We start from the raw sequence: 10,452 nt of genomic DNA, 5'->3' as shown, positions 1-10,452 counted from the left end.
TATTCCACCATATTTCAAGCTAAAGACTAGTAATGACCCTTGTATTTCCTACAACTAAACATGGGTCATTGCTTCGAAACTTTTCAATTACAAGAAAATTTTAAATGGCCTGGATTTTGAATATCTAAAACATAGCCCTCCATCGTTTCCATGTTCTTAATTCTTCGCCCTGTAGTCCTGCTGGACACTTATTATGTTCCCCAAACGGAGTTTGGGAACATATTGTTTTTACTCTGTTTCTTATTATTATTATTATTATTATTAAGGTCTTCCGACTTCCTTCGGAAGACCTTATTGTTTTCCGTCGGTTTCCTATTATTATTATTAAGGTCTTCCGTCTCCAACGGAAGACCTTATTGTTTTCGTTCGGTTTCTTTTTCCCTATTATTAAGGTCTTCCGTCTCCAACGGAAGACCGTATTGTTTTCGTTCGGTTTCTTTTTCCCTATTATTATTCTTTTTTTTTCTTACCGATTTTTGTGCACGCGAGTTCTCGGAAACGGCTTGGTCGATTTTCACGAAACTTTCAGATCTGATAGATATTGGTCTGAACCTTATTGGAAATTTTTTATAAGTACGTCGTCACTTCCGGTCGTGAGATATGGACGATTTACTGATTTTAAGAGGGTCAGCTTGTCCGGGCAATCACTAAAAAACGAATGAAGATATTGACTTGAGATTTTCAGTGAAGGTAGAGGAATGATTGCTAAATTGCTTTTTTGAGTCTATATCTTTCCAGCGCAAAAGGCGTTGAAGCTCGCCTGAGCTCGTTTTAATTATGTTTTTTCTGACCATCAAATTTTGTGCACGTGATTTCTCGAAGACTACTGGATGGATTTTTATGAAATTTGCAGGAACAATGTGTGGCTATCTGAAGATATTATATCCTGGAGAATTTTTGACAATGTTTTTCTGGTGCCAAGTTACGGACAGATTACTGATTTTAAATTGACATTTTGTTTGCGGATAATCTAAAGAACGGTAAAAGATATCACTGTGAAACTTTCAGGGATTATAGATCGTGATAAGTACTATCCAGGACGCGATCTTTTGTACGTCGTCTCTACTTCCTGTCGTGACGGCATGCAAAGAAAAAAAGTCAAATTTTTAAACTTTTTTGTTTTTCAATATTTTCATATTATATAAGTATGGTTGATAGAAACAATTCTCATTAGGCTGAATATATAATTTGTTTGTAAATTGATGAATTTGAACTCGAGATATTAACATTCAAAAGTCTGAAGCGGGACCTTAATGGCGGCGGTCTCTGTCATTTCCGACATTTCGCAATAGGGGTTTACAGAGGCAGCTGAGCGTTTGCTTGAACGAAAGTAACATAAGGAGCAATGAAATGTGTAGGGATACTTGGATTGTCACGTCGTAGGTTCGTTGGAATTCGGTGTCAAACTACATATATTATCAAAGGTCTACTTACAAGTCTTCTTTAATTGGTTATGGTTGTTTCTCAAAGTATAAATAGAAAAGAATTAATGTGCAAATGAAGTACAATATCTATATCTTTTGTTTAGCATCACGGTAACACATAGCTTAAATCATAGTTATAATTATAATTAATAGTTTTTCAAGAATGTAGTAAGTAAAAAACGTGACCACTGTTTTTCCATGCACACTTGTGTCATAATAAATCAATTGAAAGGACAACTGTTACAATAAGAAAATATTTTATTTTTAAAAATAACAATTTTTCAAAGACCGTTTAATCGACCTTTATAAACATTTTCTTTTCTCAATGCAAGTTATTGAACATAATGGAAACTTATTTCTTGACCCTAGTAGGGCGATCGAGGCATTTTTTTTCGGTGAAACATACCACCTTTTGTGTAAGTGTAAGTAATCGGAATAGTCAACTTTCGTGAATGAAAATTGAAAAATTAACCATTCATAGCTATTTCACTGCTTTAGTGTTATTTGCCTATATACGATATGTTACATGCATGTGTTAAATATACTTTCCACACCTCAAAATTTAGGCAATAAGAACGCTCTTTTGTTATTTAATTGAAGCTTTCTCGCCTATTCAAATGAATATTCCAAGAGAAATTCGCTAAGATTTACTCGTTGCGTTTGGCGCGATATTATGAATAGTGACCCTTCTTTCATAATTCCAAGACGGATTAACTGTTGCAGAATTATATGTTCATACAAGTGAAGTAAGAGTAGTTGTTCAAATAGCGTAATCGATAAGCGTATTAGATTTTCACGCTAGTGACCCGTTTCAATTACCAGTGTATCCAAAATATGTTTAATCCATTTTCAGCTCGATTCTATGGGTTATTTTTTGCGAATCGGACGGAAGACCTACTCGTTGCTCGCAACGAGATCGTTTCTAGTTATTATTATTATTTTTCTTACCGATTTTGTGCACGCGATTTCTCAGAAACGGCTGGACCGATTCTCACCAAATTTTCAGATCTGATAGATATTTATCTGAACCTTGTCGGAAATTTTTTGTAAGTACGTCGTCACTTCCGGTCGTGAGATATGGACGATTTACTGATTTTTAGAGGGTCAGCTTGTCCTGTGATCTCCTCCTAAACGACTTAAGATATCGACTTGAGATTTTCAGTGAAGGTAGAGGAAGGATAGTAGATGTGACATTTTGCATATAGAGCTTTCCAGGTAAGAAGGCATCGACGCTCGCCTGGGATCGAAAAATAGCCTCATAATGATCTCGCAAAAATTGACACGTTTTCTTTTATATCTTTTTATCTGTTAATATTTTGTTAAGACACATATAATAAAAAATGTGCAATATAGTAAGACCTTTCATTTGATATCAAGTAAACGGGGTTAGTCCTTCAAATTAGGGGCATAGAGGGGACAAAAGTCTCTCCTCTTTAACTTTTTTGTTTTGCAATATTTTCAAATGATATTAGTATAGTTGATAGAAACCTTTCTTATTAGGCTGAATATATAATTCGTTTGTAAATTTATAAATTTAAACTCGAGATATTAACATTCAAAAATATGAAGCGGGAACTAAATGGCGGCGGTCTCTGTCAATTCCGACATTTCGCAATAGCGGTTAACAGAGGCAGCCGAGCGTTTGCTTGAACGAAAGTAACATAAGGAGCAATGGAATGTGTAGGGCTACTTGGATTGTCACGTTGTAGGTTCGTTGCAATTCTGTGTCAAACTAAATTCATAATCCAAGGTCTCCTTACAAGATTTCTTTAATTGGTTTTGGTTGTTTCTCAAAGTAGAAAAAAGAAAAGAATTAATGTGCAAATTAAGTACGCATTGATGCTATTATCTAAATCAAAAGGATTTAATCAAAATAGAAAAGGCATGATTCCATGATGTTTTATCAAAGATCATAGTCAAAGTCATATCTCATCTTATCGAAAATTCGGACGGAAGACCTACTCGTTGCTCGCAACGAGATCGCATCTAGTTATTCTTTTTTTCATAGTTATGGCGATATCTCAGCTGTGTCTGTACGGATTTCGAAGATTTTTACAGGAAAGATGCACCAGGTCAATATCTCCAGACATGTTTTTCATTTTTTCAAAATTTTCTTCCGTTCGCGATTTTTGGGGAAATTTGTATTTTTTAAATGGATTTTTGTACAGTACTTTTCTCAAAAACGGCTAAAGATATGACATTGAAACTTATGGACATGAAAGAACATCAAATGTAGATGTGCCGAACGTCCTTCATTTTTTGTCGTTCCTACTTCCGGTTGCAAACGGAAGTGAATTCAAAAAGTCCAATTTTTCAACTTTTTTGTTTTTCAATATTTTTCTTTCGGATTTATAGGGTTTATAGAGCGTCTTCAAAGATATCTATATATGTTATCATTTTTTTAATGCGTGCGTTTATTGCAAAGATATGACCAAACCAAACTTTGTCTTTCTGTCGGGGGTTCGAATCCCGCTCGGGGCGTTCCCCAAATTTTTTCTTTCTTTTTGTCTTTTTTCAGTTGCAAATTACTTTTCACTCTTTTATAGCATGTGTGGAACATTTTGCCGATTTTCAAAAGCTATATTTGGAGATATTTTGTGAAATACCTGGAAAAATCACGATTTGTGTTGAGAAACTACTGTAAATAAACGTAAACGAAAAAATACATTCTGAAATCTATTTCATGGGATGACGCAGCATAGAACTCTAAAGAAAAGTCGGTCGGAAGACCCACTTGTTGCCCTAGCAACAAGAACGCATCTAGTTTTTTTTCTTATTTGTTCTCCGGTACTTTTTTGTCCGCGAGTGTTCTCAAAAACTGTTCACCCAACTGACCTAAAACCTTTTTAGGGTTAATAGGTGTGTAGTGTAGGTGTGCGGAACGAAGGTCATTTTGCGCCCTTGCGCCGGCACGTGCGTGCGCGTGAAATGAGTGAATTGACTGATATACTTAATATAGCTATAACTTTTACATTTTTTGATGAAATGCTTTGAAACTCATTACATAAGGATATATTAATAGTGTTAATAATATCACACTGTCAAATTAGCACGAACTCACGTGCATGCACGTGCGCCTTGCTCTGATTGGCTGAAACAAAAATCTCAATATCTCTTTTGTTTTCCGACGAAATGCTTTGAAATTTTTAACATTGTCATGAATTAGGATATCCTACAATACGATATGGAAAAAAATTCATGAAATCACGGGCATGCACGTGCGCTGCAATCTGATTGGCTGAAACTTTAAATGGCTATATCTCCTTTGTTTTTTGACGAAATACTTTGAAATTTAAAACATAGTCATGCATTAGGACATCCTGCAATATGATATATAAAAAATTTCAAGAAATCACGCGCATGCACGTGTGCTGCAATCTGATTGGCTGAAACTTTAAATAACTATATCTCCTTTGATTTTTGATGAAATGCTTTGAAATTTAAAACATAGTCATGCATTAGGATATTCTACAATATGATTTAGAAAAAAATTCTTGAAATCACGTGGATGCACGTGTGCTGCAATCTGATTGGCTGAAACTTGAAATGGCTATAATTCCCTTGGCTTTCAACCAAACAGGATGGGATTTAGAACATAGATAGATATATGGGCCTCTAACAAGAAGGTATAGTCATCTTGCACGTGCACGCACATGCGTGCATTTGGAACGAGTGAAATTAAAAGTACACTTGAATGAGTGATTTTTAATACTTTTGGACTAAATGCTTTAAAATAAAGTATATTTAAATATATAGAAAGTGTAGACAAGATTATATATTGATCATTATGCACGTGCATTCACATGGGCACGCGTGCAATGTTAAAATTTGAATATAATTGGTATCCTTTTTCGGAAAACGTTGTTAAAGTCAAAAATGCACAGATGTTGTCTTATATAATAAGGCTTACAGGGAATATGGCACCAAAAGGGAGTTGGGGAGCGTTTGGGGAACATCTGTAACGGTACCCGTTACAATTAGCCCTAGTTACAGGTGGCGTAAATATAGTAAATAACGAGGACCTTAGATCACTTATTTTGAAAGGTCCTAAATATAGGGAGCGCCGATCCTTCAACTGGCGTCGGAATTTCAAAAATATTACGGATTCTGTTGCAGATGACGCCACACGATGGTTCCGGGTATGAAAATGAAAACGTTGACAATTTGTCAGAATGGAAAAATGTATAAAATACGTGTTTAAGTCGCGTATTGAAAAATTGAGGGGCAGTACAAAACCATCTATCCTTCTGCATTCAAAAATCCAGAAGTTAAACAAAAATAGATAGATTACTTGATCAATACATGCTGGTCCCTGCTGGCAAAGCAAGTTACAACATTGTCTTCGTTTGTAAGGCTCATTATATAAATTGTATTTAAGAAGAACTTGTATTTAGTTCTACAAGTGGTAATTTTCCTTATACACATACGTCCCTCTCCAAGAAAGTAATCATATGTCAATTTTGAATATCTTTAAAATCCCACAGAGCCAAAATGAATTTGAACTATTATATATGTATTGGATTCCGAAACTTCATAAAAATCCTAACAAACGAAGATGCATCGCGGGTTACAATAAATGTTCCCACAAGCCTCTTCCTTTACTCCCCACTTAGATATTGACAGTAATGAAAAGAAAACTTAAAAGAGAACAGTACAACAAATTTCGGCGCACGAAAGCAAGCGTAATTCACATCTCATATAACGTCGTGATCTCTTTTTTCTGTTTCACACGCGTCTGCTAACATTCAATATTTTTTTTAAGTGAAATACCACTCTTGACTAAGAGACTCCTTTAAATTCACTACTGTCAGGTTTTTTGATGTTTTATTTTAAGCAGATTCAAATTTTACTTGAAATTCAGTCGAAAAATCGCCATACATTGTAGGTAGCAGAGAATACACATTGTTTGACATCGTTCGTGGCCCAGATTGTTCCCCGTTGTCTGCGTACCTAAACAAACAGTACTCTTCTTCTTACTTGTTGTAACTAATTTCGGTATAGAGGAAAAACTCTCAGTGAATCTCATGTCATTTTAAAATAACTTCCCTATTAAAATCTAGTGTGTAATGTCACTTCTGTACTTTTTTCCGTCTTTTATGTATACAAATCAATGCAAAACAATTTATTATATTTCCGAGCGCCGGTTACCCGTTTGACGACGTCATTTTCATCAAAAACAATTCTAACAACACTTTGAAAATCATGACACCAGTCGTCTGTTTCCAATGCTATTTATTTGAATTATGACATATTATTAAGATCTCTGATGTAAATTTGAGTTCAATGTTTTAAATAGTACTAAAGAAATAAAAGCAAATGTAATAGTTATATGAGTAAAATATTCCGAATTTGCTCGTGCGCCGACATACTTTATCGTCCCTCATGTAAATCGTCCTAATATTATCAATATGAAAGATATGATCAGTTGACAACTAAATAGAATTATCTCTTGATAAAATTTATCTGAGTCAATGATGTGTGACGATTGTGTGTACGTTTTGTGGTGTCTTTCATGATATGATGTGCATTCTTTCCCATAATTATTTGCTGATTATGCATGCATATTTTAAATGGTAGGTGATTAATTACATTTTTTAAAATCAAATATCTTTTAAAATTGAAAAATGCATTATTGTTAAACGTTCACATCGTAAATCTGAAAAACATATACAAATTTACGCTGGAAAATCGACAAATAATGGAGTTCATTGGTGTTCAGTTTTGAAATGTGGACATATCTTTTATGTCAATTGAATAATAAAAGAACTTATTCTTAAGAAATATTCCCTAATACTGTTCAGTTAAAAAGTTTATAAGCCACGATGTCAAAATAAGTATTTTTTTCATCTTTCATTTTTCTTTATGATAAACACCCTAAAAATGACTGACAATGTGAAGTCGCAGTATCTAATTACCATTCCAAGTTGCACAGGCTGCACTACATTTTATAACAAGGAAACATGTCATGTACTATTAACTCTTTGATAAGCGAGTGCTAATTTATCATTTTGAAAAGTTTGAAAATCTTGTGACAGACTTCTCCGACATAGGTTCTACCTGAAGAGGTTTATAGAAATAGAACTATCTATAAATATATTTGTGGAAGAAAATTCTCCTTCAATTATGTTTCAATTAATGTAAATATTCGAATCTTAAAGTGTGAATGTGTCATTTATGCTAATATATTTAAAAGTATTTATAATTCAATTTAGAATTATCAATTTCATAGTTGAGTTACATATGTTACATTAAATCACGCACATATTATCTATAAATATGCGCGTTTTTTCTTTTATTTTCCTATTTATCTTTCATTGAACATATCGAGGTGAAATATTCATATCGAATACTATGTATTTATCTAACTTTGGAGGCGAAAGATACATTTTTTCCAAGCTGCTGCTGTTTTGATTTTGTCATCGGCATTCAGACACGTGGAGACTTCAGGTGAATTCCAAATACTTATACAAATTATCTTGCAATTTCATCGTTTACACTTGTTACTTTTTTTAAAATTGTCATTTCACCTGTAATAGGAACTAACCGAAAATCTCTTACATTTAAGACCAGTCGTTTGCTCTCTGTGATACCGTATAAGTAGAATTTTTAGCGAGGATTTAATTTTGGCATTATTAGCGAGGGTCCTGACATCGCTAAAATTAAATATCGTTAAAAATTAATTGCATTTTGTTTGTTATAGCTTCTTTGGTGAGCATTTCAAAATCGCTAAAAATACCTCTCGCTAAAAATAAATTACCATTTTTTAAGAAGAAATCGCAAAATTTGCGTCTCGCTAAAATTTCCACTTATACGGTAGTCAAAAAGGTTTTATCCGATGTACCAAAGGAACCCAGATTCAGATTTTATCTGCAAACTACGGACGAACGGACGAACAGGTATGTCCTTCTGGTAAAACCAAAACACGTACCTGTCGTCCGGAGGCGTCTGAAATCAAGACGAAATGGAATTGCAATGGGTACAGGACATGCCACATTCACGCCGATGTTCAACACTTCGGAGACCCGTGCCCTAATTACTCTAAATATCTGGAGGTCAAATATCGATGTGTAAAGGATCAAAGCACTATTTCGAAAGGTACTTTTAATATTTTATTTTTGAATACATGACAATGTATTTTTAAATAAAAATATTTGGCACATTATAAAGATAATGCAAAATTGGAATTTATATTTTGAAATCCATGTTATATTCACTTGCGGTATCATTTGTTATAAACTTTTCATAAGCATTTAACATTGCAAAAAGGCCAAGTTTAATTAAATTACATAAGAAAATTAAATGATAACTGGGAATCGTTAGAATCGTCTTCAGTTTTAATTGATTGTTACCTTATGAACAGGTAATACTTATTTTTGTTGTTGTTTCATTATTCTTTTTTTCCAATATTTTGCTTGTAATATTGCAGGTACATTTATTGCATTTAATGCATACACAACAAAAACACTTCACCTCCAAAGAGGAACACCCGTTAACGTTGTGTACGATGGTGTATATTTTAACTATGGAAACGCCTACAATCAACATACGGGTGTGTTCACAGCGCCGTCTGTTGGTCTTTACGTTTTTACGTGGTCAAGTTGTGTAACATCAAAAAAGTTGTTTGACGTGGAGATCCTTCTCAGTGGAAAAAGAAAAGGACTCGGAAATTGTAACAATCAGGGTGGAGGAGGATATGAAAACTGTTCAAGTACTTGTTTTGAATGCTGGGGATAAAGTTAATATCCGTACAGCAAATGCAGACTATCTGCAGGGATTGTGGTCCACTTTTTCTGGATGGAAAGTATAAAGACAATGATATATTCATTTATATATGAAATAAAGCAGGTGTTATGATATTTTCTTCTATTATATTTTAGAGAAGTAGAAAAAATACCTGTTTACTTCAAAACTAGTTTGGCCACTATATAGGACCCTTCCCATCACTCAAAAAAGAGAACTTTAATGATTTGTTTGATGAGAGAGAGGATATTCAATTTTGTGAATCTCAAAAAACCGCAATCATTTTGCAATTTCCTTAATAATTCTTCAAAAATGAACCACCATTTTTATTGTTGAGAAAACAAATCAAAGTTACAAGTTTGAAAAAAAAACATTTTCTGAAAGATATTTGTATATAATGGTAAAAACTGTTCATTATCCATCCATTATTAATGTTTATTATATTTGATAGTTAATCAGAGGTAATGGTACAGGGTAATGTTTCCAGTGAGGTCATAATTTTTTTTTTATATAAAGCTAGTTATTGTATTTATCATAAAGTTTTAGTTATTAAGTATATTTTGGCTTTAGCTTAAAATCCCCTTTCCTGATCGTCATTATTCTTTATTTAGGTAATTATCACTATATATCAGGAATCATTTTCAAAATTCAGTGGTTGTTATTATGTCCTTGTAAGGAGACATAAAATAATATTTGATTGCACCGGTATTTTGACTGATTTTTTTTCTCAAACCAATTAAAAGTTTTTGTTTTCTATCAATTTAACTACGTATTGTTCCGCCTATACCTGATCAATATTTAGGGCTCACGTGGTTGTGGTTGACATTAAAACATTAAAAATTGAACCACGTCTGAATTGACTGGGGGATTCATTTTTCAACGTTGAATATTAAACCAGAATTACTTGTTGACTAGGAACGCAATTTCAATTGCAAAAGAAAAGGACTGGAAAACTGCAATCATGAACAGGGTAAAGGATATGAAAACTGTTCAAATACATTTCTACTGGTTTTGCTAGCCAGGGATACATGTAATGTGAACATCCGTACGAAATTTGCAAACTATGTAGATTTATTTTTGTCCAGTTTCTTTCCGGATGGGAAGCATAAAGACAAAGATAAAAAACAAATGTATACATTTGTCAATAAATTAAAGCAGTTGCAAAAAATTAAAATTCTAACAGAAGTGGAAAAAAAAATGCAGATTGACTGTAAAGGATTTGATAACCGAGTGAGAATCTTGCGTTCACTCCAGTCAACAAACAGACCTACAGTGTTTCTCATATGAG

The 10,452-nt window shown here is 33.5% G+C and overlaps 1 pseudogene; it reads left to right on the top strand.

Annotated features, from left to right (window-relative positions):
* The first annotated feature begins 7,989 nt into the window (after positions 1 to 7,989).
* Positions 7,990 to 9,231, top strand: LOC134276878 (uncharacterized; annotated as a pseudogene).
* Positions 9,232 to 10,452: the final 1,221 nt, after the last annotated feature.

Source organism: Saccostrea cucullata, unplaced genomic scaffold (genome assembly GCF_032062105.1).
Source record: "Saccostrea cucullata isolate Sc308-1 unplaced genomic scaffold, CSIRO_AGI_Scuc_v1 ctg7041, whole genome shotgun sequence".
NCBI classification, from domain to species: domain Eukaryota; kingdom Metazoa; phylum Mollusca; class Bivalvia; order Ostreida; family Ostreidae; genus Saccostrea; species Saccostrea cuccullata.
The sequence above is the reverse complement of the archived record's forward strand: the minus strand, read 5'-3'. Positions and strand labels throughout refer to the sequence as shown.